This window comes from Pongo pygmaeus, chromosome 14 (assembly GCF_028885625.2).
Source record: "Pongo pygmaeus isolate AG05252 chromosome 14, NHGRI_mPonPyg2-v2.0_pri, whole genome shotgun sequence".
NCBI classification, from domain to species: domain Eukaryota; kingdom Metazoa; phylum Chordata; class Mammalia; order Primates; family Hominidae; genus Pongo; species Pongo pygmaeus.
Genome location: NC_072387.2, coordinates 45,896,806 through 45,923,340, shown reverse-complemented (window position 1 = coordinate 45,923,340; position 26,535 = coordinate 45,896,806). Strand labels below are relative to the sequence as shown.

Below are 26,535 nucleotides of genomic sequence, written 5' to 3'. Positions count from 1 at the left end.
GAAAATTATTTTACAATGGAGAGACCTGGCTGACATAACCTTAATGATAAGAAGTTTTGGACCAAGCCAATATCACATGATTCCTGACATGATGCACTCAGAAGGACACTAAACATTGCTGTGGTATTTCTGCTGAAAATTGATAGCTTTAATATAATCATGAAAAATTGTCCCACAAATCCAAATTGAAGGTCATACTACAAAACAGCTAGTCCATAATCTTTTAAAAATACCAGTCAAAACAGTCAAAAACGACTCACAAACTGTTCTAGCTTAAAGCTGGCTAAAAACCGAAGGCAATGCATGATTGAATTGCTTCATTACTAATTTACTATTAGGTGGATCCCGGATCAGTGAAAAAAAATAGCTATAAAGGAAATTATTGGGACAACTGATAGAATTTAAATACGGGCTGTGTACTAGATAATACTATTGCACCAATGAAAAAGCACATGGTTTCAATAATTATACAATGGTAAGGTAAGAAAATCCTCTAATTTTAGCAAGTATACAAGAAGAATTATTGTAAAAGGGTACCATATCTCCAGCTTATCCTAAAATGGTTAGGAAGATAAACTATGATCACATATATAAATATATGTGTAAATATAAATATTAAAAATACAATAAATTATACATGTATATTATAAACATAACTTATGAATTTATAAATTCATAATTACAAATTTAAATTATATATATTCATATAAATTTTATAAATACATATAAATATAAATGATAAAGCAAATGAAATAAATGTAAACAATTGGTAAACATAGTTTAAAGAATATCCAGGGTACTTTTACTGTTCTAGCAACTTTTCTTTAAATTTACATATAAAACTAAAAACAAATCAAATAGAAACTCTAAAACTACCAAAAAAAAAGCCTACAGAATATTTTTAAATGAGTATGATGTTTCTTATGCACAGAAAAATACTTACCACAAAAAAGGTGCTCAATATATATTTATTAAAGGTTGAATGAATAAAACTGTCTTCTTACAAACATAAAAGCTATTTTGTAAGTTAGGAAAAAGCTATGAAACAGTAAAGGTTTTATTAAGAATTCAAGATCCAATCTTTATAATTCATACCAATTTTTCAGTCCCCAGATAATCATATCACAATACACACCATGCAGATATTTTTACTTGATTGGACAAATTCGAGCACAAAGATAAGCAAGAAGTCAATTTATCCCCAAAATCATTTTGGCTTTTCTTCCCAGTGGATTTAAAGATAGGTTGAAAGGCTAACCATGCAGTCACTTTCTACTTCAACCTGAACGTAACAAATTAGCTCTCAACTCTTTAACTCTCATGGAGCATGCAACGTTTCTTTTGTGTAAAATATTGAACATCTATTTGATAAGGTTTCGGGATGCCTTTCAGAACAGGATGACATAACATATTTTCTGTTTCCCATATGATCCATCCGTCATTTTTACTGCTTGATGCAGCATGTGACTAAATTTGTAAGAAATCCATTTCACAATCACACCATCCAGACCACTTGGGTCAGAGTAAAAGTCTCTCTTCATGAAGGTTTATAAGTTGTTAAAAATGAACATCTGAGAATTTGAATAATGATGTACAGTAATTTTTATTACAATTTGATCACTATAAACACTAGAAAAAGTTTATTAAAATCACCTTATTTATATTTTGAAGGAATAACAGAAAAACAAAAATATTATTTAGCGAGAAAAACATTCTCCCAATATCAGCAAAGCTATCAAGATTTTAATAAACTACTGGTAAGCCTATTTCTATACAAATCTAGGCAATTCTTATCGTAATCCACATTTGAGAGCAAAACAAATATTGAAACTACGGCTCTGTTTAAGGAAGGAAGCAATGTGAGAGATGCTGGCAATAGTTATCAATGGTTTATTATATGCTAGGGACTACATTCAATATGAATATGCAGATAAGAAGACCCTATCACAGTATACAAGCAGGAAATACTATAAGGAACATTGGAAGAAACCTAACCTCACTTGAGGTGGCACGCCTCAATAATTCAGTGAAGGTGTCCAATAGGAGCTAATTATACCTAGGCTGAGTTCTGAAGGCTCAATGAGATCTATCCAGATAAAGAAAGCAAAGGAATGTATTTCTGGGGAAGGGAGCAGCAAAAATGAAGGCAACGGGTTAGGCAAAGACATGCATGCTTGGAAAACTGCAAAGAGTTCGATAAGCCTGGAGCAAAAGTTGACAGCGAGTGTGATGACAAATCAGACTGAATAGTTTATCATCGATTTGGGTATAAAAAGGCTAGAATGCCATGGCAAGACAGCATGGATTTTGGATTACATCCAAACAACTAGGGAAAACCAATAGGGAAATCTTAACTGGGGGGGTGACATAATCTTATTTTTAAGAGAACATTTATTCCAATGGATTTTAAGTGCAGTCAGACAGTCATCAATTCAATGTAGATATCTCGAAGTCCTGATTAAGTTGATGATTGAGGAGAATAACATGGAAAAGCACTTCTTTTACCTTCTCTCCACATTTCCCAACAACAACACATAAAATACAAACACCACCAAAAAAGTATGAAAGGTGGCTTCAGACCTCCTCTCCACCACTCCACCAACCCACCTGCTCACTCTGCTCCCAGGAGGAGAATTGATTGACCCAATGGACAGCACTGGGGAAAGGAAATGGCTCCACTGTGCAGGCTTTGCCTCTGGTTGCCTTTGAGGACAGACCTGTATGAAGGAGGGGTCATTGCCCTTCTCCACCGGAGTCCGCCACACACTAACAAACCTTTGTCAGAGTCCAGGGACTGCCTTTCAGAGGCAACTCAGCAGGCCCATGTCTTCTTAGAGATCCCTGTTCTCAGGGTTTCTACTCAGAGGTGTGAGGTGAGTTCCTGTTCCCTGTGCTGCCTGCTACATAGTGTAGGCTGTACAGTGGTTTCCCCAGATGAATCCTGAGATTCAAACCTGGGTAAAGCAGTGGGAAGCCTCATTTTGACCATCAATTCAGGCTTCATTTTCCAACCTAGTTTTGGCAATAATAAAGGTAATAATCTTTATCAGACTTCCACGTCGAATTCTGGTTTAGATTTCAGAATCGGAAAGAGAATTTCCAACAATAGGGAGAGGAAGATAGAGTTCATAGAACTATAGATGAGTATAAGGTGGAGATAAAGAAAAGGATAAGATAGTCAAAGGTGGCCCCTGCATACAACACTTTGTCAACAGCTTCTCCACCATAGTCACGGAGAGCCGAAATTCAGAGAAAAAGCAGTGATTCATCCAGCTTGGAAAATAAATTTTTCTCTAATATGCTATCCTTGGTCTGAGTGTATTCAGGCAGAAATGCCTTGGCAGGACATTCGAGGAAAGCAGGAATGCCAGAATATACATCTTCAGCCCACAGCACTAAGAGGAGGCAAGCAGAGGGGAAACAGTTTTATTAACACCACATAGTTACTGCCTTCCTTGCAGGTAGGCTGAGACCTGGGACCTCAAATTAGGGACTCAACCAGCAGTGATTCACGTTTCTGAGAAAAGTGCTGTAAGACATTAAGTGACATTCAAAACAAATTTGTTATTTAAGGTAAAATTAAATAAGTGTCACTGACATCTCACATTATGCCTATATGTGTAATGCATTCTATTTTTCCTTTCTCGACGTTAGGATTTGAAATCTACGCAGAGCCAAAATCCAATACTCCATCATCCATTGACTAATATATTTTCCAGCTCCTTCTAGGCCTGTTTTCTCATGTTGTGAAATCTAAAACTATCCAAAGAAAATGTGTGCTGTGGATTGACAAATTTCTCAGATAACTTGCCACTTCATTATTTTTTGGTGTATAATAATATTGAGAATTAGGGCAGATGTTGTAATATATGAACTGAAATCAATATAGCATTTTGGTAGAGTATGGAATTTCATGTTATCCTAATACATCCTCAGGGATGAAGCTTTTTTAAAAATTAATGCTTGAAGAACTGAGTAAAAACAATAAATTCATGTCTTTAATATATTAAATATTAATAAACAGTACCACACAAAAATTTGATTGCAATATTGACTGAAATACATTAACGTGTTACATCCTACTGTTTTATAGCCTGGAATATCTTTAATTTAAGAAGAACTTATTCAAATTAGTTCTTGCTACTATGAACATAAAGAAATTTTTTACATAGTCTATTTTTTACATAAATGAACACTTTGTTTTGTCTTTCCCAGGAGAGTAGGCATAAAGAGTGATGTGTTTCCACTTGGCAGTATTTCTTTTTTTTTTATTCTGTTTTATTATTACTATACTTTAAGTTTTAGGGTACATGTGCACAATGTGCAGGTTTGTTACATATGTATACATGTGCCATGCTGGTGCGCTGCACCCACTAACTCATCATTTAGCATTAGGTATATCTCCTAATGCTATCCCTCCCCCCTCCCCCCACCCCACAACTGTCCCCAGAGTGTGATGGTCCCCTTCCTGTGTCCATGTGTTCTCATTGTTCAATTCCCACCTATGAGGGAGAACATGCGGTGTTTGGTTTTTTGTCCTTGCGATAGTTTACTGAGAATGATGATTTCCAGTTTCATCCATGTCCCTACAAAGGACATGAACTCATCATTTTTTATGGCTGCATAGTATTCCATGATGTATATGTGCCACATTTTCTTAATCCAGTCTATCATTGATGGACATTTGGGTTGGTTCCAAGTCTTTGCTATTGTGAATAGTGCCACAATAAACATACGTGTGCATGTGTCTTTATAGCAGCGTGATGTATAGTCCTTTGGGTATATACCCAGTAATGGGATGGCTGGGTCAAATGGTATTTCTAGTTCTAGATCCCTGAGGAATCGCCACACTGACTTCCACAATGGTTGAACTAGTTTACAGTCCCACCAACAGTGTAAAAGTGTTCCTATTTCTCCACATCCTCTCCAGCACCTGTTGTTTCCTGACTTTTTAATGATTGCCATTCTAACTGGTGTGAGATGGTATCTCATTGTGGTTTTGATTTGCATTTCTGTGATGGCCAGTGATGGGGAGCATTTTTTCATGTGTTTTTTGGCTGCATAAATGTCTTCTTTTGAGAAGTGTCTGTTCATTTTTTTTTTCAAAGGAGCATTGGCTCAGTTTATACACAGCCCTCAAATAATATTTGTTGAATAAATGAATGAATGAATGATGATCACATGTGATTCTGATTCATTGATACAGAGAGGAAGAGAGGCAGTTTAGGCAAAAAAGGTAAAATAAAATTTCTTTTTAACAAGCAAAAATCCTACTATTTAAAAAGGGAAAGTGAAAAGTAGAAAACCAGAAAACAGTATCACTCAAGAGCTATTTTTTAATTCGGCTACACACCGCCACAATGCACCCGCCCCCCACCCTGCCCACACACACACACAAACAGAGGCTACCCCATCTATATCACCCCTCAGATAAAGCTGAAGGTGGGTCATAAGGAAAACTCTGGAAGCATAAAGAGCAGGAAATTTTTATCAGTGCTTTTTTTCCATTCCACAATACATTGTCCTAGTTATCGCTCTTTATTTCAAAGAAAAATAATTGTCAATCAAGAGCCCTTGGTATTCAGGAAAGTGGTGTTTGTAGAACACACTCAAGTTTCTTAGAGTAAAACATAAGTTGGGAATCTGGAAAACACACATTTTCTAAATTCCTAATAATATATTCATATGGAAAACTTACTTTCACATTAATACTACTCTAACCCAATTGACTCCACTAAGAAACAGAGACTACCAGGTTTATGATTTGGATAAATAGTAAGCAGCTTGTATCAAATTTACAGAAGTTCGACATCATAGATGCTGCAGAAAATTTCTCACATTTGGAATGGTAGACTAAAAAGGCTATACTCGCTCTTAGCTGTACTATAACTCAAAAGAAATCCTGCACTAGGCTTGGTTAACACAGTGTTCCATCCAAAAAAAAGAATTCCTCAAACTGTACAAATAATCTCATAAATAAGGCAAATAATCACAAACAGGCAAATAATCTCATAAATAAGTCATCAATAATATTCTGGCTGCCTGAATCACATTTGCAATGGTTTAGATTCATCATTAAAGAATGGAATTGACATTGAAATGTAAAGCATATAGATAAAATTAATAAATATTGTATCATTATGTGTGTATCTTGCTAATAGTTGGTTAATAAGTAGGACAAGTTCTTAAAAGACATCTACTAAGTTTTGTTAGAGATTATGTCGGTATACTTGGATTAGAAGTGATATCTTTTTTGCTTATCTGCATTATTCAAATTTATTTTTATAATACAAAGTTTAAAAAAATTATATTCATATTCATGATATATGGTAATCACTTGCTAATTGAAGATAAAAAATGAGATTCACTTTCCTTTTAATTTCCAGAAAAAAAAGGCTCATGGCTGCTTACTCCTGTGTCTACTACAAGAAGTCTGAACTCTGGAAATTCCTGTCAGTCCCTCATTCACTGCCAACTTTAGCAACTGCTTTTGTTCATTTTGACAGCTCAGCTACCTCTTTATTCCCTACAGATTAATGGTGAAGCTCAACTACAAGAATCATAGTCACTTACCACATTTTATTAATTTAGTCGAACTTGGTATTTCTTAGCTGGGGGTTTCATTCAACTTTTAATTTTCTGTGTATAACAGAAGGAGCAACTCACTGAGGATGCGCAGCTCCAACTTTTCTCCTACTGACTTTCTGCTCCTTTTGGAAAATCCCATCTGCATAAGAAAACAGCAATTTGACAATTTGATTGAATGTGCTCTTGCATGTAACCTAGAAGGGGACTTCAGGGATGAACTCCGGATTATAGTTCATGGTGGTAATTTTGTCAGCTTTCATGCTTATAAAAGTACGACATTATTTTCTTAATTAGTAATTTCAAACAGTTTTCATGTATTGAGTTTAATGGTTCCCTCACTGTCGACACCACGATGTTGAAGCAAGATCAGTTTCCTTTTGCTCCTTTCTTCTCCTCTCCTATCCCCTTATAATATCCAATAACTAATCAAAGTAGTTAGGCCTGTGTTATTCCAAGGAAAGTCTTCAAACTCTGTCTAACTACTCTTTCCACAGCTGATGAAGCTAGCCATGTAGGTAACAAGTTTATATTTTCCAGTATATCTTTATTTCCACACAGACACCCACCTTTCTCCTGTGAGTCTGAGGTAGGATTTCCCTATCATCTCTGTGAAAGAGTAATGAGAGAAGCTGAAGCCCAGGAAAATGAAGCAACTTGGCAAGACGTCCCAGGTTCATTCTCTTCAGCCATGACCATCCCCACAGCTGACGGCTCTCTATGGGCAGTAGCTTGCGGAGTGAGTCCTGCGTTCCTGAATGTCCAATGAACAAGATCATAAGGAAGATGGTGGCGCTGGAATTAGCTGGAATTAGCCTGGGAGTATATGTACTTCAGGTCTCCTTCTTCCATTTAATTGGCTAAGCACTAAACTCATTCCAGCCAATAATCAACCACCACACAAGCTCTAGGGCTTCACGACCAGAAATGAACACCCACCAGAACAAGAAACCAGAGGTTTCCCTCAGCCTCTCTTCCTTCCTTTTTTAATATCAAGATAATTCATGTGTGCCTGGTGAGATGGCTCACGCCTGTAATCCCAACACTTTAGGAGGCTGAGGCGGGAGAACTGCTTGAGGCCAGGAGTCGGATACCAGCGTGGGCAGCATAGTGAGACCCCTTTTCTACATACACACACAAATGGCAGGAAGATCCCTTGAACCAGGAGTTCCAGGACTGCAGTGAGCTATGATCATGCCACTGGACTCTAGACTGGGCAAGAGAGTGGACTTTGTCTCAAAATAATAAGAAGAAGAAGAAGAAGAATTCATGGGCTTAGCTTTAAAAGATAGTACTACAAAACTTATAATGAAAAAAAAAAAAGATTCCCTTCTACCATACCCACCCTTTTAGACCTCCCAGGGCTTTCTCCAGAAGAAACCAGTTTCAACTCCTTTTAGCTGTTTCTTCTGGTATCTGTCTCTATATTTCTAAATGACAGACATACATATCTATTTTTGACTTGACAGTTTCAAACATTATTGATCAATTTCTTCCTATGAAGGATGGAGATTTACCTGTTTTGTATTCCCACAAACTTGCTCTCTCACTCCTCTTCTACCACCCCCCTCTCAATATCACTCCTCTCAATATCACAAATGTTAAAGCAATGGTCATAGCTCACATTAATAGGACTTAAATATTATCCACAACCGATTCACATCATGTACTAAAATTTTGTTCCTCTTAGAATTGCCAATTTTTGCATTTTTCTTGTTTTCTATATACCTAACACTAATTCTTACCCAAGTTATTTTAAAGGACTAGTAAAAAAAAAAAAAAAAAAGCTCCTTTAATACAATCAAATGTCCTAATCAAACGGTTCCAACTTCTCTTTCTTTGCTGCATGGCTCCAGGAGCACTCCCTATCCTGCTCCAGCCTGTTGTCAGCTATATCTGCTGCTCAGCTGGCCCGTGGTATCTCTCTTTATCCACATCCTGGAGATTTCTTCTCTCCTGCTGGACTGTATTTTCTGGACCCCAGGTCATCCTCATTCATGGCTTCTCCCTCTTTTTGTTGTAGCAGATCAACTGTTCATAAGAGTGCTTTTAAGAGACATACATTTTTTAGAATTCCCATGTCTCAAATTGTCTTATTTTAGCTGCAATGTATGATGTATAATTTGGCTAGATGTATAATTCTGGTTGAAAAGTTAATTTCCATGGTCAGCTTGCTCCTTTGTCCACCAGTTAGTATTGTTGCCCTTGAAAAATCTGTCATCCTGATCTCTGTCCCTTTGTGTATATCCTCTGCTTTGGTTCTCTTTGGAAGATTTTAGGGTGGTCTTCTTGGTATTCTGGACTCTTGCAATGATGAGGCTTAGCGTGACTCATTTCTCATTTATGTGCTGGATACCTGGCCAAACCTTTCAGTCTAGAAACTGATAACTTCAGTTATAGAACATTTTCTGGCATTGTGTTGCTATTTTTCTTCTCTCCATAGTCACTGTCCTCCTTTCAAAACTAAGATTAGCTAGATGTCAGATCTTCGAGCTTCACTGTCTACCTCTTGTACCCTTTATCCTTTTGCTTATATTGTATCTCTTTATTTACTGTTTAGTTATGAGGAAATTGCATTAATCTCTTCCAAACTTGACTAACATTTTTATTCCTGCTCTAGTATTTTTCATCCCCAGGAACTCTTTTATTCTGCAATGCTTTCCTTCTGCTTTTAAAGTATTCTAGGATAACTTTTCCCAAATCTGTCTGAGGATGATTTTGTTTTACTTTTTTTTTTTTTGGTCCTGCTAACTGTGCTGTTTTTCCCTCCACTCCAAATTCTCAAAGGACTTAAAAGCTAGCATTCAGTTAAACAACTTATTTTTTTCTCAAGAAAATATGTAAGTGATCATATAGCTGAGGAGACATGGGTTATTAAATATTTTGTATTAATGATTATTCTGACAATTTAGTATCAAAATAAGCTTTTATTTATGCCCTAATCAACAGCACAAATATGAATAAGTGCTAGCACAGAAAATCAGAAATTCCTGACAACTATTTAATCAATAGTTACTTGCTCCTTGTCAGACATCAGTGAATGAGTGAGAGCATCACAGTGACCAGTCCTCAGTCAGACAGATTCTTTTCCTTCACAATTAGCCCAACATAAACAAACAAGTTAACACTTGTGTACATATTACATATTGTTTATTATTTACTTAACCTTGAATAACTTCAAGAAAATCCAAAATGAGGTTAGGTGATGCAGTAGGGTTTTGGGGTTTGGTTTTTGGTTTTCCTTATAAAAGTAAAGATTAGAGGTTGTGAAATAGCTTTTTTCCAAAGAAGAGGAAATGAAACATGTTGATAAATTCTTAGGAATTTAGGGACCAGGAAGTGTATTTTCCAACAAGTATCTTAAACATATTCCCACGCTTAAAATCTACCTCTCTGACAATTTCCCTGATAGCTGAAGAGGATGTTGCTAGTTCATTTTTCCATTTATAAGAACTTAAAAAAAAAAAAAAAAGTTTTAAGGATGAATTATCCCTTGTAGCAGCTCCGCTTTCTCATGGAATGTGATCTGTTCATTGAAAACAGGCTACAGAATGAAAAAGCAAAGACAATTCACAAGGAAACAACGAATAAAATGAAAACTAGGTAAAACTTAAGGCACATATTGGAGCATATTTTCTTTCTGTCTTTTTTTTTGATGATTTTACTACTCACTTCTATTTAAGCATGTGAGCATTGTCAGGAACGTTTTATTTGCATAAACGTGACCCTGTCCTTAGTTTACCTTGTGTCTTATAGTGCCTCAGTTTTGCTATTACATAGCCTAAGGAAACATTTTGGAAACATTATATCATTTATAAAATCCAGAATACTTATTAACTTCAAATAAAAGCAATGATTTCTTAAAATACAAAAAGCTAAAGAATAAAAAATAAACAACGGTTTTTTTTTTGATTCTGTGATTTCTACTTGCAGAAAAGGGTGTAACAGAATTGTTGATCAAAACTATAATATATAATCCCATAGTGGGATGTTTCTCCAGTTTGTAATTAATGATTTTAAAAATGCACACTAAATTCTAAATCTGTGCCTATAAGGCTTTCATGAAAATTTGCAGGTTATTTTCATATAATAAACAACATAAAAACTCCATTAACCTGATCATTAAGATGAAGCAATTGATTAATAATGGAAGAGAAATCCAGTAGCATATACAGGAAACAGGGGTAGTGGTACCTCTAAATAAACTCACAGCACAATTAAAACCCGATTTCACAACTTATTTCTAAGAAGGTCTATTTCTAATAGTCAAAATATTCATGGATTCAGTTAACAAACATTTATTTGCTACTCACGATATGTCAGCCATGCGCATGGGTGTTGGCAGCATAGACATAAACAAGACAAATTCCATTTCTTCTGAAAGTCCTCATTTGACTGCTAGAGATTTCCTGCAAATGACCATCAGAGGAGGGTCAATCTGCAGTATCATCTTCCACTTCCAACCCCCAATAAGAGCCACTGGATAGCCAGACAATCTGATCTCGCACTCACTTTGGCTTCTGTTCTGTCACCTATTTGCCTTCCATAATTAATTAGCAATCAAATCATCATGTCATGCTTACCTCTTTCCTCTTAGGGAAGGGTCAGTTTAATTGTGGATGCCCAGACACAAGCTCAACCTTCCAAAATACTTTCAAAACGACACATCAATGTGCAATTTAAGGACCTGAGTATCTTCTCCAGCTTCAGTATGTTGATATTGTTTTCATCTGTGGCTTATTTGAAGTCTCCAGTGTTAGACTTGACTTTTTACTTTTTTTTTTTTTTTTTTTTTGAGATGGAGTCTCACTCTGGCACCCAGGCTGGAGTGCAGTGGCACAATCTCAGCTCACTGCAACATCCACCTCCCGGGTTCAAGCGGTTCTCCTGCCTGAGCCTCCCAAGTAGCTGGGACTACAGGCACCTGCCACCACGCCCGGCTAATTTTAGTATTTTTAGTACAGATGGGTTTCACCATATTGGCTAGGCTGGTACCGAACTCCTGACCTTGTGATCCGCCCACCTCAGCCTCCCAAAGTGCTGGGATTACAGGTGTGAGCCACCGCGCCTGGCCTGACCTTTTACTTTCTGGCCTACCCTGTTGGTGTCAGACTGCTCCCTTCTCTGCCACTCCATACTACTGTTTCCATGAGTTAAACTGCAATGAGGAAACAGCTGCTGAGACAGTGGAAATCACCCCTGGAGAACAGGCTGGCAGGAATAAAGGTGCAGATGTGGGAAAGTACCTGGGAAGCCCAGGCTCAATAATGAAAAACAGGACTGAAGAGGAGAGGCCATACAGGTAGGGTAGATCTATTCTCCAAGTTGAAAATAAGGATATTATAGTCCTTTTGAATTTGGAGAGCTATTTAAAGTGTTTTGACCAAAGCAGTGACGTGCTTGGAGCTATTAACAATTTTTCAAGCTCAGTATATCTTCAACCTGATGTGCACTTTCCCAGTCCATCCCCGTATTCTTACTCCTTTCCTTATCTAACTTGGATCTGACGGATTTCTTTTTTAATTATTTTCTCCAGTACCTCCAATCCCCCTAACAGCTCACTCTCACTGAGCTGACTCACCTGTTTCCAGCTCTGGGTCTTACCAGCATTGAGCTCTGGCTGCCCTTGCCCATACACAGCCGACCCTTCCTGGAGAAAGTCACCCAGCTGTCCTGGTTGGTACCATTTCAAAGTTACAGTTGCTAACACAAATGAGGCCTTTGAAACTGCTAGACAATTCTATTTATCCTTTGTCAGCTTCTTTTCTCTACTCCTCTAGATGCCATCCCAAACCTTTACCACTGTCCTCAAGCCTCTGATTTAACCCCAGGCTCCTTTGAAATCACTTTTAACTTCTCTGCAAATTTATTTAATCTCCATTTATCTTTAAATCCTACCCTTCTATTTTAACCTATTAGTAAGCAGTGACGAGCATGTATCCAAACCAACCTGGACTTTTTATTCACAGCTCCGAATTCCTGGCTTTCAGACTCTCAGTTTCTTCATGTATAAAATGGAAATATTAATTAGCTAATACCATTGAAATAAAGATTAAATAAAATATGTACAAATTGCTAGCATAGTCCCTACTGTTGAATCTCTTGGAAAATCACAGAGAACAGGGCAGACCCAGGCCTGGCCCATATTGTGTTTATAACATAGCAAGAAAAATAAACAACAAAAATGATGCAGAAAAGGTAAAGAAAGACTGCCATAAGAGCATTTCACAGAGAAACTAAAGCTAGTTCAGGGGATCAAGGAGGAACTTCCTGAGAAAGTGACATAACCTGGAACTTTAAAGGATAAGCTAGAGTTAGAAGGGCTTATTGAGGTGACAGACTCCCAAGGGCAGCCAGAAAAAGTGCTGCAGGCAGGTGGACCAGCATGTGTGCTAAGTCCTGAATCAGAAGCATAGCAAGGAGGTGAGAGTGCACTTCATCGTCGGGGTGCAGGGGTTGGGGAAACATGAGCAAGGGCCAGATCATGCAGTGACTTAGAAGCCATGTTAAAAATGGGGGACATTATCCTAAAGTAATGGCAACTGCTAGAAAGTTTTAGCACAGAGATGACATTATCAAATTTACATTTTTTAAATATGCTTACTAAATCATGGTTCTCTAAGCCCACCTCCTTCCAAAACTAATGTACTTACCTCTCATGTTCATTATGGCTATGCCTTCCAAGACTAATAAATTGGAAATTTTAAAATACACCGTTTGAGGAAGAGCCAAGATGGCCGAATAGGAAGAGCTCCGGTCTACAGCTCCCAGCGTGAGCGACGCAGAAGACGGGTGATTTCTGCATTTCCATCTGAGGTACTGTGTTCATCTCACTAGGGAGTGCCAGACAGTGGGCGCAGGTCAGTGGGTGAGTGCACCGTGCACCAGCCTAAGCAGGGGCGAGGCATTGCCTCACTCGGGAAGCCCAAGGGGTCAGGGAGTTCCCTTTCCGGGGGTGACAGACTGCACCTGGAAAATCGGGCCACTCCCACCCGAATACTGTGCTTTTCTGACGGGCTTAGGAAAAATTGCCCCAGGAGATTATAGCCCGCACCTGGCTCAGGGGGTCCTACACCCACGGAGTCTCGCTGATTGCCAGCACAGCAGTCTGAGATCAAACAGCAAGTTGGCAGCGAGGCTGGGGGAGGGGCGCCCGCCATTGCCCAGGCTCGCTTAGGTAAACAAAGCAGCCTGGAAGCTTGAACTGGGTGGAGCCCACCACAGCTCAAGGAGGCCTGCCTGCCTCTGTAGGCTCCACCTCTGGGGGCAGGGCACAGACAAACAAAAAGACAGCAGTAACCTCTGCAGACTTAAATGTCCCTGTCTGACAGCTTTGAGGAGAGGAGTGGTTCTCTCAGCACGCAGCTGGAGATCTGAGAACGGGCAGACTGCCTCCTCAAGTGGCTCCCTGATCGCTGACCCTCGAGCAGCCTAACTGGGAGGCACCCCCCAGCAGGGGCAGACTGACACCTCACACGGCCGGCCAGGTACTCCAACAGACCTGCAGCTGAGGGTCCTGTCTGTTAGAAGGAAAACTAACAGAAAGGACATCCACACCAAAAACCCATCTGTACATCACCATCATCAAAGACCAAAAGTAGATAAAACCACAAAGATGGGGAAAAAACAGAGCAGAAAAACTGGAAACTCTAAAAAGCAGAGTACCTCTCCTCCTCCAAAGGAACGCAGTTCCTCACCAGCAACGGAACAAAGCTGGACGGAGAATGACTTTGACGAGCTGAGAGAAGAAGGCTTCAGACGATCAAATTACTCCGAGCTACGGGAGGATATTCAAACCAAAGGCAAAGAAGTTGAAAACTTTGAAAAAAATTTAGAAGAATGTATAACTAGAATAACCAATACAGAGAAGTGCTTAAAGGAGCTGATGGAGCTGAAAACCAAGGCTCGAGAACTACGTGAAGAATGCAGAAGCCTCAGGAGCCGATGCGATCAAATGGAAGAAAGGGTATCAGCCCTGGAAGATGAAATGAATGAAATGAAGTGAGAAGGGAAGTTTAGAGAAAAAAGAATAAAAAGAAATGAGCAAAGCCTCCAAGAAATGTGGGACTATGTGAAAAGACCAAATCTACGTCTGATTGGTGTACCTGAAAGTGACGGGGAGAATGGAACCAAGTTGGAAAACACTCTGCAGGATATTATCTAGGAGAACTTCCCCAATCTAGCAAGGCAGGCCAACATTCAGATTCAGGAAATACAGAGAACGCCACAAAGATACTCCTCGAGAAGAGCAACTCCAAGACACATAATTGTCAGATTCACCAAAGTTGAAATGAAGGAAAAAATGTTAAGGGCAGCCAGAGAGAAAGGTCGGGTTACCCACAAAGGGAAGCCCATCAGACTAACAGCGGATCTCTCGGCAGAAACTCTACAAGCCAGAAGAGAGTGGGGGCCAATATTCAACATTCTTAAAGAAAAGAATTTTCAACCCAGAATTTCATATCCAGCCAAACTAAGCTTCATAAGTGAAGGAGAAATAAAATACTTTACAGACAAGCAAATGCTGAGAGATTTTGTCACCACCAGGCCTGCCCTAAAAGAGCTCCTGAAGGAAGCGCTAAACATGGAAAGGCACAACCGGTACCAGCCACTGCAAAATCATGCCAAAATGTAAAGACCATCGAGACTAGGAAGAGACTGCATCAACTAACGAGCAAAATAACCAGCTAACATCATAATGACAGGATCAAATTCACACATAACAATATTAACTTTAAATGTAAATGGACTAAATGCTCCAATTAAAAGCACAGACTGGCAAATTGGATAAAGACTCAAGACTCATCAGTGTGCTGTATTCAGGAAACCCATCTCACGTGCAGAAACACACATAGGCTCAAAATAAAAGGATGGAGGAAGATCTACCAAGCAAACGGAAAACAAAAAAAGGCAGCGGTTGCAATCCTAGTCTCTGATAAAACAGACTTTAAACCAACAAAGATCAAAAGAGACAAAGAAGGCCATTACATAATGGTAAAGGGATTAATTCAACAAGAAGAGCTAACTATCCTAAATATATATGCACCCAATACAGGAGCACCCAGATTCATAAAGCAAGTCCTGAGTGACCTACAAAGAGACTTAGACTCCCACACATTAATAATGGGAGACTTTAACACCCCACTGTCAACATTAGACAGATCAACGAGACAGAAAGTCAACAAGGATACCCAGGAATTGAACTCAGCTCTGCACCAAGCGGACCTAATAGACATCTACAGAACTCTCCACCCCAAATCAACAGAATATACATTTTTTTCAGCACCACACCACACCTATTCCAAAATTGACCACATACTTGGAAGTAAAGCTCTCCTCAATAAATGTAAAAGAACAGAAATTATAACAAACTATCTCTCAGATCACAGTGCAATCAAGCTAGAACTCAGGATTAAGAGTCCCACTCAAAACCGCTCAACTACATGGAAACTGAACAACCTGCTCCTGAATGACTACTGGGTACATAATGAAATGAAGGCAGAATAAAGATGTTCTTTGAAACCAACGAGAACCAAGACACAACATACCAGAATCTCTGGGATGCATTCAAAGCAGTGTGTAGAGGGAAATTTTTGGCACTAAATGCCTACAAGAGAAAGCAGGAAAGATCCAAAATTGACACCCTAACATCACAATTAAAAGAACTAGAAAAGCAAGAGCAAACACATTCAAAAGCTAGCAGAAGGGAAGAAATAACTAAAATCAGAGCAGAAATGAAGGAAATAGAGACACAAAAAACCCTTCAAAAAATTAATGAATCCAGGAGCTGGTTTTTTGAAAGGATCAACAAAATTGATAGACCACTAGCAAGATTAATAAAGAAAAAAAGAGAGAAGAATCAAATAGATGCAATAAAAAATGATAAAGGGGATATCACCACCAATCCCACAGAAATACAAACTACCATCAGAGAATACTACAAACACCTCTACGCAAATAAACTAGAAAATCTAGAAGAAATGGATAAATTCCTCAACACATACACCCTCCCAAGACTAAACCAGGAAGAAGTTGAATCTCTGAATAGACCAATAACAGGAGCTGAAATTGTGGCAATAATCAATAGCTTACCAACCAAAAAAAGTCCAGGACCAGACGGGTTCACAGCCGAATTCTACCAGAGGTACAAGGAGGAACTGGTACCATTCCTTCTGAAACTATTCCAATCAATAGAAAAAGAGGGAATCCTCCCTAACTCATTTTATGAGGCCAGCATCATCCTGATACCAAAGCCTGGCAGAGACACAACAAAAAAAGAGAATTTTAGACCAAAATCCTTGATGAACATTGATGCAAAAATCCTCAATAAAATACTGGCAAACAGAATCCAGCAGCACATCAAAAAGCTTATCCACCATGATCAAGTGGGCTTCATCCCTGGGATGCAAGGCTGGTTCAATATACGCAAATCAATAAATGTAATCCAGCATATAAACAGAACCAAAGACAAAAACCACATGATTATCTCAATAGATGCAGAAAAGGCCTTTGACAAAATTCAACAACCCTTCATGCTAAAAACTCTCAATAAATTAGGTATTGCTGGGACATATCTCAAAATAATAAGAGCTATCTATGACAAACCCACAGCCAATATCATACTGAATGGGCAAAAACTGGAAGCATTCCCTTTGAAAACTGGCACAAGACAGGGATGCCCTCTCTCACCACTTCTATTCAACATAGTGTTGGAAGTTCTGGCCAGGGCAATTAGGCAGGAGAAGGAAATAAAAGGTATTCAATTAGGAAAAGAGGAAGTCAAATTGTCCTTGTTTGCAGATGACATGATTGTATATCTAGAAAACCCCATTGTCTCAGCCCAAAATCTCCTTAAGCTGATAAGCAACTTCAGCAAAGTCTCAGGATACAAAATCAATGTGCAAAAATCACAAGCATTCTTATACACCAATAACAGACAAACACAGAGCCAAATCATGAGTGAACTCCCATTCACAACTGCTTCAAAGAGAATAAAATACCTAGGAATCCAACTTACAAGGGATGTGAAGGACCTCTTCAAGGAGAACTACAAACCACTGCTCAAGGAAATAAAAGAGGATACAAACAAATGGAAGAACATTCCATGCTCATGGGTAGGAAGAATCAATATCGTGAAAATGGCCATCCTTCCCAAGGTAATTTACAGATTCAATGCCATCCCCATCAAGCTACCAATGACTTTCTTCACAGAATTGGAAAAAACTACTTTAAAGTTCATATGGAACCAAAAAAGAGCCTGCATCGCCAAGTCAATCCTAAGCCAAAAGAACAAAGCTGGAGGCATCACACTACCTGACTTCAAACTATACTACAAGGCTACAGTAACCAAAACAGCATGGCACTGGTACCAAAACAGAGATATAGATCAATGGAACAGAACAGAGCCGTCAGAAATAATACCACACATCTACAACCATCTGATCTTTGACAAACCTGACAAAAACAAGAAATGGGGAAAGGATTCCCTATTTAGTAAATGGTGCTGGGAAAACTGGCTAACCATATGTAGAGAGCATTCCCTGTCCAGAGAAATCATTTTTATAAAGTGAAAGAGATCTAGAACACAATAGCAAAAAAAAAAAAAAAAAAAAAAAAAAAAAAAAAAAATCCAATTAGAAAGTGGGCAAAGTATGTGAATATACATTTTCTCAAGAGAAGAAAAATAAATGGCCAACATACCTAAGTAAATATGTTCAAAATCGCTAATCATAAGGGAAATGCAAATCAAAACCACAATGAGATATTATCTGACATCTGGTAGAATGTTTTTCTATTAAAAATATAATGTATATAATAATTTTAAGTGTTAGCAAGAATTGGAGAAATTAGAACCCCTCTGCTCTGTTGGTGGGAATGTAAAATGGTGCAGCCACTATGGAGAACAATATGAAGGTTCCTCAAAATGACTACAATTTAAAATGTAAAAAACTATTTTTAAAAAACATGATCCAGTAATCCCATTTTGGGTTCTTATCCAAAAAATATTTAAATCAGAATCACAAAGAGATATTTGCACTTACATGTTCACTGGAATGTTATTTGCAATCCAAGATATGGAAACAACCTAAATTTCCAACAATGGACGAATAGATAAGGAAAATGTGGCATTTACACATGATGGAATGTTATTTAGCCTTAAATAAGAAGGGAATCCTGTTATATGACAACATGGATGAACCTTGAGGACATTAAGCAAAATAAGCCAGTCACAGAGGGACAAATACTGTATGACTCCACTTATGCTAGGTATCTAATGTAATCAAATACACAGAAACCAGAGAGTTGGTTGGTAGTTGTCAGGGGCTGGAGCCGGAGGGGATAGGGGAAATGTTTGCCAAAAGATAGAGAATTTCAGTTACAGAGGAAGAATAAGTTCAAGAAATCTATTGTGTATCATGTCTACTATAATTAATAACAATCTATTATAAACTTGAAAATTGCTAAGAGAGTAGATTTTAAGTGGTCTCCACCACAAAAACACAAGTATATGAGACAATGCGTATATTAATTGGTTTGATTTTGTCATTCCACAGTGTATATAAGTTTTAAAACATGTTATACAACATTCATATATATAATTTTTTATTCATTAATTAAATCAATAATTAAAAAATAAAATTATTTTTTTGAAAAGAAAGATAAACTACAGACTAGTATCTCTTATGAACACAGATACAAAAATTTCAACAAAATATTAGCAAATAGAATCAATGCATAAAAAGAACTACACATCATAACCAAGTGGATTTTATTTCACATATGAAAGCCTGATTCAACATTAGAATATCAGTCTTATCCATTACATCAACAGGCTAATGAAAGATAACACTTTTTTATCAACTGATGCAAAAAAAGTATTTTGACAATCCAAAACCTGCTTATGATAAAAACTCTCACCAAACCAGGAATAGTGGAGAACTTCCTCAACTTGATGGTGAATATTTATGAAAAACCTACAGCTAATATTAAACTTATGGTGAAAAATTAGATACTTTATTGCTATGATTAGGAATGAGGCAAGGATGTCTCCTCTCACCCTACTTTTATACTGGAATTCCTAGGTAATTCAATAAGATAATAAAAGCAAATAAAAGGCATATGGGCCTGAAGAAATGAAGGAAAGGGATATATAGGTTGAAGGTAAGAAGGGCAGGAGAAACAGAGTGGGATTTGTGATAAGTTTTGGTTTTTGGAAGGGAACACTTTGAGTATGCCTATGACCTAGGACAAAGAAGTTATAAAAACAAATATATTTAAGATATATAAAACAGAGACAATAATCCATAAAGCAATGCTCCTCAGAACCAGTAGGGAACAGGATTCAGAGTAGAAACAAAGGAAGATAAAGTTAAATACTCCCAGAATTGTCTCAATCACAGACAAATAGGGTCAGTAGAAAGGGAAGAACTGGGTCAATGGCTCTCCAGAATTCTGGGGTTTTCTACATTTCAAAAAAAAAAACCTCTAGGCTGCCCATTTTCATTTCTTGAAGTAGTTATTCTTTCCCCTTAGCCTCTGCAAAAAAAAAAAAAAAAAAATTCAAATGAAAATTTCTGTTCTCCCTCCCTTCCAACCCCTGAGTCATAGAATTGTTGCAGTGTTTCAACCATATGCAGTTTTGAAAGATTTTTAACTCCAATTACTAATTGTTCTGGGCTTTTCACTTACCTATAGTCAATGGGAAGAAAATCCCCTGAGAGAAATGAATTATGGTAATTAATAACAATATTGATAATTACTTCTTACTGAGCACTATTTTGTGGCAAGGTAAACTGTATCTGCTCTGATGCTTCACCTCACCCTAGCTGAAAATTAGATACCACTGCATATTAGATCTCTAGGCAGTTTTTAAAGTGCAACGCTTGTTTTGAAACTATTCTTAAGCCGAACTGGTATATAACATGAGGTAAATTTATTAGGTATTTTTATGGAGGAAAGGTAACTTTCATCATATTTTATGCTTTTTAAAATATTACTGGTAAACTATTACCTAGGCTAAAGAAAAATTGGCTCACTGATCATAGTACTCATTGAAGTTGGACAGTAGAATCTGTTTCCTGGCAAATGTTTTCTCCTGAAAACTGGAAAGAATCATTTTAGCTGAAGCCAAAGTGAAAAATAACTTCATCATGCCATATTTGAAAATGTCAAGTAAGCAGAACATTAGTTGAACTAAACTTAGCATTGTATTAATAGATGCCAGATTAGTGTATCATCACCATCACTAACATCATCATCATCATCATCATTGAAATTAAATTTTGCTTTAATTTAATACGTAGCTTGAAGATGATTTTTTTTCTCACACAGTTATGTGTGATTTTAGTATCTTTCTGATGGTTAAATCATCCTTTTTGATAATCCTTATTTAATTGCTAAAATTTGATCTATGGTATAGTAATTTTTAATTATTAAAATCTCCAAGATAAACAGGATTTCTAATGTAGAACTACTTTTAAGTAGGCAGTATTTACTACTTAGATTTTTAAAACTATAACTTCTAACCAGTCATGTAAAAATAAAGATAAGATGCCATATTTCTGTAAATATAGGTTTTTAAATACTTTGCTTTTTTGTTTTAGAAAATATGTTGCTCCCTGAGGAACTGGAAAATGACAATGGCTGGGTCCAGTGCTTGAGTGTCAGAAAGGGAGAAGGCTTGCACCCAGGTTCAAAATGCAGCTTAACAAATGAGCAAGCACAAATATTCAGAGAACCAAGACGGAATAAACCAGGAAGCCAGAGAGACAAGGAATGAAGCCAGGATAAAACCAGAGAAAACCTCCAGATAATAGAGGAAAGACACCAAATTCAGAGATTTGCAGATCCCAAATTGCAGAACGTTTACTCCAACAAGATTGCTTGCTGGTCCAAAGTGTTTTCTTGCTCCTGGATCAGGATGTTCTTGAGGTATTTAAAGGGTTGACGTGTGGTCTAAGAAAACAATAATAATAATGGTGGAGATTAGTATGTTAGTACCCTGAAAATATTCCTTTTTTCCTGTCAACAAATTTTATCTACCTTCATTAGGGATACACTACAAAGCCAGAAAAATAGACTTTGTTCAAATAATATTTCTAAATTTCTCTGGGGTTCTTGGATAAAAGGAACCACAAATGAACCATATTAATTTGATCTCTAGAGTTTATTTTTCAGATACTACCAGTATTCTAGGACATAGATAAGAGAGATAAATGAAATTGAATGGGTGCTTTGGGAATTTAAAACAGATTTAGTCATTCATTCACTCCTTTGTCGATTCATCAGACATTTGTTGAGTAATTATACCATAAGCAAGGGAAAGTGCTAGACATTGCAAACACAGTGGAGGAAATAACCCCTGTCCCCAAGGGATTTATAGTCTAGTAGAAAATATAATGATATAAAAGCAGATGTAGGCCAGGCGTGGTGGCTCATGCCTGTAATTTCAACACTTTGGGAAACTGAGGCAAGTGGATCACTTGAGGTCAGGAGTTCAAGACCAGCCTGGCCAACATGGTGAAAACCTGTAAAAATACAAAAATTAGCCAGGCATGGTGGTACATGCCTGTAATCCCAGCTACTCTGGAGGCTAAGGCACGAGAATTGCTTGAACCCAGGAGGTAAAGGTTGCAGTGAGCCAAGATCACGCCACTGCACACCAGCGTGAGACTCTGTCTCAAAAAAAAAAAAAAAAGCAGAGGTACATAGTATACAGGATACATATCAGAAACCCTTGTCCCCAACACTCCATAAGTCCATAAGGAAGATGACAGGATAGGGATCAGGGAAAGCTGTCCAAAGGTTGAAATCAAACTAATATTTCTGGGCAAAGGTGGGAAAGGTTGTGAGAGAGAAACAGAAAAAGATGTTGTTTCTGGCAAAGAGAAACATATGAGATGAACTAAAGACAAGAGCCCAGTGCATCTGAGGAAACAAAAAAAAATGCATTTATACATTTATTCAACAAATATTTATTGAATCGTTAGGTGGCTGGGAATAGAGCCATGAAAAAGACAAACAAAGCCTCTGCTCTATTACTGTTTACATTTTGGCTAGGCAAAATACATTTAAGGCAGAGGAAACAGTAAAAACTGCAAGGCCCTGATGTGTTTGAGAAACAAAGAATGGACCAGAGTGGCTGCAATATACTGTCCAAGGAGAAGAGTGGCCTGCAATAAAGTGGGCATCTAGGCAGAAATCAAGTCCTATATGGCTTTCTTAGAATAAGAGGTTTTTATTTTATTTGCCACCAGAGGGCTTTAGGCAGAGGAAGTAAGTAGTCTGATATACATTTTTCAAAGATCACTCTGACTGTTATGTAGAAAATGCATTGTGGAGAGGTGACAAAGAAAGCCACGATAGAGAGAATGCTGGCTCAGTCTAGAATATAAGCACTGGAGATGACAAAAGTGGTTGCATTTTTTAGAGTTTTGGAGCTAACAGCACTTATCCATGAATTCAATAGACATGAGGAGCTAAGGGGAAAAATAAATCAAGGTTAACACAAGTTCTACCTGGCTGGAATTTAAAGAGAATGATGAGGCTACTAAGAAAGATGAGGCTGGGAAGAGAAGAAACAGTCTAAGAGAAATATACATCTCCTGTCAGAGTCTAAATGTTAATACCAAGGGTAATGAAAATATCTTAAAAGATTTTAGGCAGCTCTCTTGCTTTGAGCAAATAATGCTCAAAGGTCATTGAGTGATTTGAAAGGTTACTGTAGTAGAAAAATTCTCATTCAAAATAGCCTCAAAAATTATGATACTCAGAGAAAATTCTAAAAATATTGAAAACACTTTCATAGAGAAAAATATAAAGCATTATTAGAGGAGATAAAAGAATAATTACATGAAGGGATATACCATATTCACGGATTGGAAGACTCAATGTTATAAAGATTTCCGTTCTCTCTCAAGTTAATGTATAAATTCAGTGCTATTCCAATTAAAATCCCCAAAAGACTTTTTAAATGTAACTTTAAAACATGGTTCTAAATTCATATAGAAGAGAGCCCCAATAATAGATAAAATCATTTTGAAGAAAAGAATGTGTAGAAGGAATTGCCCTTCAGATATCAAGATCTACAAAAAAGCTATAGTCATTAAACTATGTGATAATTTACAAATGAAAGAGAAATCGACTTACTAACCAGATAGAGAGCTCATGAACAGAGCAAGCATAAAAGGAAAAAAATACAGTAATAACTTTTCAAAAAATCCTGTGACGAAATTACTTAATCAATACATGGCCTTGGGATAACTAATTATTCATATGGAAAAAGTAAAATAAAATTGGTCCCTAGCTCACAGTCTGCCCTTTAACAAAAAGGAAACAAAAGATTCAAAGGCTGCTGTGTTTTAGGGTTGGTGGCAGGAGGTTGAGGTGCTCTCACCTGGTGGTTTCTTTTTTTGTGGGGTAAGAATGCCCAATGAGAGTGACAGCAAAAGTAAGAGAAAAACATGTTTGAAAAAACAAAGAGCTTTGTAAGTTGTGGAGAATAGGAGAAAGAGTTGTTCCAGTCAAAGGTAGAGGAAATTCTGGACAGTATTAAAATACCATAAGAGATAGGAAACTGAATTTATGGTGGCACCCACCTCAAAGCTATTCAGCTTTCCAACAGCTTTCTGGTATAAACTTAATGGAGACATTTTGCATAAGTTGCTGATCACAGACTAAGAAATTTAAAAATGGGTTGAAGGGAGTTAAGAATAATGCCAAGAGAGTGATAAAAGTGATTGAGTATGAACTACAAGCTGGTCAGGAAAGAAAACAGACACAGGAGGAGACAGAAGAATAAATATAAATCAGTTCAAGGACCTAGGTGTCTCTTTATTTATTTAACTTTAATAGAGGCAAGGTCTCACTCTGTCACTGAGGCTGGAATACAATGGAACAATCCTCAGCTTCTGAGTAGCTATGACTACAGGCATGCACCACTACACTTCGCTAATTTTTTTTTTTTTTTGTAGAGTCGGAGATCTTACTGTGCTGCCCAGGCAGATCTTGAACTCCTGGCCTCAAATGCTCCTCTTGCCTTGGCCTCCCAAAGTGCTAAGATTACAGGCATAAGTCACCATGCCAGACCTGTCCCTTTATTTTAGCACTGATGCAGTGAAAGACACTAAATGAGAAAGAATGTCTTAATTTAAAGTTTCAGTGGTAAAGTGCCTGAGTAATGACAAGGCCAAGGGAATGGTCATGAAAATGAGTGACTGAAGTGGAGTAGAGGTAAATAACATGGGAAATGAGGCCCTCAAAGAACTGGGAATCCAGCATTTGGATCCATCATCATCAGAACTATTGAAGTCAACCAAGATGAAGACAATGTGGAAAAGAAGGGAAGACAGGAAACCACATGCTTGTCTTCTCAAACCCCATGAAATAAACATTTCCCTTTTCTCCGTGGTACTTATTGAATTTTGGGAGGAGCAATTAGAACCCATTTCCCAGTTTAAGCCAGGTACCTTGACAGTGCTAGAAACTGCTGTAAGGCTCACAGTGGAGAAAAATGTAGAGAAAACCATAAATAACAAAGATAAAAATTATAAAAACATAACAGTCTAGGACCATTTACCACAGTGAAAAAAAAAATAGCCCTACATACATCAGAGATCCAGAAGATAATATCCAAAGCACAATATGATACCATAATAAAATCACAACAGTCAGCAAAGCTTAGATTCTAGTACCTGTTCTCCCTTGGGACAGTCTCTAGGCTCAGTTTCTGAAACCATGTAATGAAAAGATTAGAAAAGACCATTTCTAAATTTATTTCTAGCTCAAAGAATCTGTAATGTAATGTCCATAATGTGATCCTGATATATCACATGATAAAAGTAAAAGATTTTTATTTAGGAAGAGATTATATGTCATAAAAATATCAAGGTGGTACGTTTCAATTATTTGAAAAAATTCCCAAATGGAATATTTTATTTTCCAAGAATAGAGATAAATTTTTACAAACATTGTAATAGAGACCTAAGTGAATTACTGTATTTCAGAATTCCTTTAGTCCATAATCTAACAACATCTTGTAGAGTACTCTCTTTGCTTTATTTGTGTTAATGTCTCCTCAAAATTAGACTGTGAGTTCCTTCAAGATAATCTTACTCAGCAGTTCTCTTTTCTTCTCCTAGGCTGTTCTCACAAGCTCTGGGTATATTCAAGACACAATATTTTTAATGTCCAAAATGAATAAAGACCACATCTGGAAAGTGTTCTCTAAAAGTTTCAGATGAAAAAGTACGATTAACCCACACACATAATACCCTAAGAACTTCAGCCCAGAGCCTGTAATTGTCTTATCTATTTCAACAGAAAACACTTACGAGACTCCTGATATCCCACATCAAAGAGTTGGATGGGGCTGTTGGGGGGCGGGTTATGTAATGTTAAATGGATTTTTGTACATCAAACAAAGCTATCCCTAGCCGTTCCCATTTCTGGCTCATGTATCAAGAACTGCAAGTGTTTTTAAATCATATTTTCTCCTGCTCTGCTTTCCAATTGAGTTTAAAAAGGATGTCAAACACACACCTAGAAATTTACAACTGTAGCAGAGACCTAGAGTTCAGATTATTCTTATTTTCCCCGATGTTTTTCAACACAGATCACCAACATAAAAAATTATTGTAAAAAAAGTTAAGAAAATGACAGTTCATATTTTAAAGAATGCAAAATGAGGTACTAACTAAGATGACAGCAATTCTTTAGCCCAGGCTTAAAGCTTTAGTGAAAAGATGACGCCAGGCTCCCTCTCCCAGCAACTAAAGCTGCACCCATCCTTGGCAAGAAATGACAAATAGCACCAGCAACCTCAAGCTCATGTGCCGCATTCCTCATATTAACTTTGGCTATCCTGGTTTGTCTCTCCATTGAACACTGAGAGCTTCTTCCAAGAAACTTCAAAGACCCCTCAACAGCAAAAATAAAACACGTCACGAGAACTGG

The 26,535-nt window shown here is 37.4% G+C and overlaps 1 long non-coding RNA gene across 1 annotated transcript; it reads right to left on the bottom strand.

The window, feature by feature from the left end:
* Positions 1-1,844: 1,844 nt before the first annotated feature.
* On the bottom strand, positions 1,845-13,773 carry LOC134738052 (uncharacterized). The gene is made up of 4 exons (XR_010123543.1): positions 13,239-13,773; positions 10,899-10,994; positions 6,574-6,727; positions 1,845-3,395 (listed from the first exon to the last, which is right to left on the bottom strand). It is a non-coding gene; the product is annotated as an uncharacterized LOC134738052 (long non-coding RNA).
* Between the last annotated feature and the right edge of the window lie 12,762 nt (positions 13,774-26,535).